General features: G+C 47.1%; 1 protein-coding gene and 2 non-coding genes across 3 annotated transcripts in view; 1 reads left to right on the forward strand and 2 right to left on the reverse strand.

Annotated features, from left to right (window-relative positions):
* rsph14 (radial spoke head 14 homolog) overlaps positions 1-4,622 on the forward strand; it is a 706,085-nt gene that overhangs the window by 100,900 nt on the left and 600,563 nt on the right. The gene's annotated exons all lie outside the window — the stretch shown is intronic.
* Positions 1,940-2,059, reverse strand: trnal-caa. Its single transcript has 2 exons — positions 2,022-2,059; positions 1,940-1,985 (listed from the first exon to the last, which is right to left on the reverse strand). It is a non-coding gene; the product is annotated as a tRNA-Leu (tRNA).
* On the reverse strand, positions 3,844-3,963 carry trnal-uaa. The gene is made up of 2 exons: positions 3,926-3,963; positions 3,844-3,889 (listed from the first exon to the last, which is right to left on the reverse strand). It is a non-coding gene; the product is annotated as a tRNA-Leu (tRNA).

Genomic DNA, 4,622 nt, shown 5'->3' on the forward strand with positions numbered 1-4,622 from the left:
CCTGGATATTGCCCAGATCTTGTTGCAGTTGAACATGGAATGCTTCAGTATGATGGCCTTTACAGTATCCAGTGTTTCCAAGTGTTTGTGGATCTGACAGGGAATGAATGGATTTGGCTGGAGACTGGTATCTGTGATGCTGGGAAACACTGGAGGAAACGGAGATGGATCATCCACTTGGCAATTGTGGTGGGAGATTGCTGTAAATTCCTCAGCCTTATCATTTACACTGATGTGTTGGGCTCTTGGAAAATGGGGGATGGGGGATGACTCATCTCGAGAAAGCCACAAAATTTGGCTGCATAGGAAGGTTTGTCCTGGGCCAAATAGGAATGTCAGGAGCGGGATTTGAACCCACGCCACTAGAAAGGGACCAGAATTCACAAGGCCAGATGCAGAGCAAGGACTAACACTCCTTGAGTCTGGCGCCTTAGACCACTCGGCCATCCTGACAAGCTGCTGCAGATGCCCTTCCAGATGTCTTTCTCACTCTGTACAATTAGTCACCTTGCTCTTGTGCAGACACAAAATGCAATTCCGCATTTCTGCAGCTCCCTTGCATTCACACTCAGCAACAATCCCTCATACACACTTTCTCACACACACACACTCTCTCTCACACACACACACAACACACTCACACACACAGAGACACACTCACACACACGCACAGAGACACACAGACACACACACAGACTCACTCTCATATGTATGAGTATGTGCGGCTGTATGTTTGTGAGTTTGGGTGTGTCTGTGTGTGCGTGGCTGTCTGTGTGTGTGTGTGTGTGAGTTTGTGTTTGTGTCTGTCTGTGTGCATGCATGCCTGTTCCTGCCCATCTGTGTGTGTGTGTGTGTGTGTCTGTGTGATTGTGAGTATGCCTTTGTGTGTATTTTGGGGTGTGTTTTTGATTGTGTGTCTGTGTATGTCTATGTGTGTGTGCGTGTGTGTGTGTGTGTGTGGGTGTGATTGGGTGGATGTGAGTGTGTCTCTATGTGTGCGTGCGTGTCTGTGTGTTTCTGTGTCTGTGTCCGTGTGTCTGTGTGTGTGACAAACAACACACACATAGGCAGACACACACACAGACACGCATAGACAGACAGACAAACATACACATACACACTCTGACAATTGCACACACTCACCAACACACACACAATCACACACAGACACACACCGAGACACTCTCTCACATGTATGAGTGAGTGCGGCTGTGTGTTTGTGAGTGTGGGTGTGTCTATGTCTTCGTGTCTATCTGTGTGTGTGTGTCTGTCTGTCTGTTACTGTCTGTGTGCGTGTGTGTCTTTGTGTGTCTGTGTGATTGTGAGTGTGTCTTTGTGTTTATGTTGGGGTGTGAGTGATTGTGTGAGTATATGTCTGTATGTGTCTATGTGTGTATGTGGGTATGAATGTGTGTCTATTTGTATGTGCGTGCGTGTCTGTGCGTGTGTGTCTGTGTGTGTTCATGTCTGTGCTTGTGTGCGTGTGTCTGTCTGTGTCATACTGTTCCTGTCTGTGCATGTGTGCAAGTGTGCATGTGTGTGTATGTGTGTATCTGTTTACGCTTGTGTGATTGTGTGTGTGTCAATGTGCGTATGTTGGTGTGTGTGTGATTGTGTGGGTATGTGTGTGTCTGTGTGTGAATATCTGTGTGTGTGTGCGCGCGTGCGTGTATGTGTGTTTCTGTGTGTGTGTGTGTCTATGCGTGTGTGTGTCTGTGTGTTTGTGTCTCAGTCTGTGCGTATCTGCGAGTGTGTGTGTCTCTCTTTTTGGAGATTGTCATTTCATGGCATTTGTGTGGCAGGAATGTTACTTGGGAATTGTCAGCCCAGGCCTGGATATTGCCCAGATCTTGTTGCAGTTGAACATGGAATGCTACAGTATGATGGCCTTTACAGTATCCAGTGTTTCCAAGTGTTTGTGGATCTGACAGGGAATGAATGTCAGGAGTGGGATTTGAGCCCACGCCCCTAGGAAGGGACCAGAATTCACAAGCCCAGATGCAGAGCAAGGACTAACACTCCTTGAGTCTGGCGCCTTAGACCACTCGGCCATCCTGACAAGCTGCTGCAGATGCCCTTCCAGATGTCTTTCTCACTCTGTACAATTAGTCACCTTGCTCTTGTGCAGACACAAAATGCAATTCCGCATTTCTGCAGCTCCCTTGCATTCACACTCAGCAACAATCCCTCATACACACTCTCTCTCTCTCACACACACACACACAATCACACACTCACTCACACACACACACTCACACACACAAACACATTCACACTCACACACATAGACACACACATAATCAGACGACAGATACATGCATTCACACTCACATAGATAGACGCACACACACGCACATGCAGACAGACGGACGGACACACACACACTCTGACAATTGCACACACTCACCAACACACACATAATCACACACAGATACATACACATACACTTTCTCACATCTATGAGGGTGCATGGCTGTATGTTTGTGAGTGTGGCTGTGTCTGTGTGTGTGGCTGTCTGTGTGTGTGTGTGTATGTGTGTGTGATTGTGAGTGTGCCTTTGTGTGTATGTTGGGGTGTGTGTGATTGTGTGAGTGTGTGTGTGTCTGTATGTGTCTATGTGTGTGTGTGTGTGGGGGTGGGGGTGGGGGCGTGGGTGTGAGTGTGTGTCGATGTGTGCGTGCGTGTCTGTGTTTTCTGTGTGTGTAACAAACAACACACACATAGGCAGACACACACACAGACACGCATAGACAGACAGACAAACATACACATACACACTCTGTCAATTGTACACACTCACCAACACACACACAGACACACACCGAGACACTCTCTCACATGTATGAGTGAGTACGGCTGTGTGTTTGTGAGTGTGGGTGTGTCTGTGTCTTTCTGTCTATCTGTATGTGTGTGTGTACGTGTGTCTGTTACTGTCTGTGTGCGTGTGTGTCTTTGTTAGTCTGTGTGATTGTGAGCGTGTCTTTGTGTATATGTTGGGGTGTGAGTGATTGTGTGAGTTTGTACGCGTCTGTATGTGTCTATGTGTGTATGTGGGTATGAGTGTGTGTCTATTTGTATGTGCGTGCGTGTCTCTGTATGTGTGTCTGTGTGTGTTCCTGTCTGTGTGTGTGTGCGTGTGCATGTACGTCTGTGTGTTTCTGTTTATGCCTGTGTGTCATTGTGTGTATGTTGTGGTGTATCTGTGTGTGTCATTGTGTGTATGTTGGGGTGTGGGTCATTGTGTGAGTGTGTCTATGTGTGTGTGTATGTGTGTGTATGTCTGTGCGTTTCTGTGTCTGTGTATGTGCGTGTGTGTCTGTGTCTGTTTGTGTCTATTGTGTGTGTGTGTGTGTGTGTGAGTGTGTCTATGTGTGTGTGCGTGTCTGTGGGTTTCTGTGTCGGTCTGTGTGTGAATGTCTGTCTGTGTGTGTGTGTGTGTGTCTCTTTTTGGAGATTGTCATTTCATGGCATTCGTGTGGCAGGAATGTTACTTGGGAATTGTCAGCCCAAACCTGGATATTGTCCAGATCTTGTTGCAGTTGAACATGGAATGCTTCAGTATGATGGCCTTTACAGTATCCAGTGTTTCCAAGTGTTTGTGGATCTGACAGGGAATGAATGGAAATGGCTGGAGACTGGTATCTGTGATGCTGGGAAACACTGGAGGGAACTGAGATGGATCATCCACTTGGCAATTGTGGTGGGAGATTGCTGTAAATTCCTCAGCCTTATCATTTACACTGATGTGTTGGGCTCTTGGAAAATGGAGGATGGGGATGACCCATCTCGAGAAAGCCACAAAATTTGGCCACATGGGAAGGCTTGCTCTGGGCTAAATTGGAATGTCAGGAGTGGGATTTGAACCCACGCCCCTAGAAAGAGACCAGAATTCACAAGCCCAGATGCAGAGCAAGGACTAACATTCCTTAAGTCTGGCGCCTTAGACCACTCGGCCATCCTGACAAGCTGCTGCAGATGCCCTTCCAGATGTCTTTCTCACTCTGTACAATTAGTCACCTTGCTCTTGTGCAGACACAAAATGCAATTCCGCATTTCTGCAGCTCCCTTGCATTCACACTCAGTATCAATCCCTCATACACAGTCTCACTCTCACACACACACACACACACACTCACTCTCTCACATGCACACACACTCTCTCACACACACACACATACACTCACACACACATACATAGACAGACACACACACACAGGCACACACAGACAGACAAATGGACACACACACACTCTGACAATTGCACACACTCACCAACACACATACAATCACACACATACACTCTCTCACATCTATGAGTGAGCGTGGCTGTATGTTTGTGAGTATGTGTGTGTCTGTGTCTGCGTGGCTGTGTGTGTGTGTGTGTGTGACTGTGTATGTATGTTTGTTCCTGTTTGTTTCTGTGTGTATGGATGTGTGTGTCTGTGCGATTGTGAGTGTCTTTCTGTGTATGTTGGGGTGTGTGTGATTGTGTGAGTGTGTGTGTCTGTATGTGTCTGAGTGTCTACGTGCGTGTGCATGTGTGTGTGTGTCTGTTTCTGTGTCTGTGTGTGTGTGTGTGTTCAATGTACGTATTTGCAATATCTTCTCGTCATTCCTCTTTC

The sequence above is a fragment of the Chiloscyllium plagiosum genome, chromosome 25, assembly GCF_004010195.1.
Source record: "Chiloscyllium plagiosum isolate BGI_BamShark_2017 chromosome 25, ASM401019v2, whole genome shotgun sequence".
Taxonomy (NCBI): Eukaryota; Metazoa; Chordata; class Chondrichthyes; order Orectolobiformes; family Hemiscylliidae; genus Chiloscyllium; species Chiloscyllium plagiosum.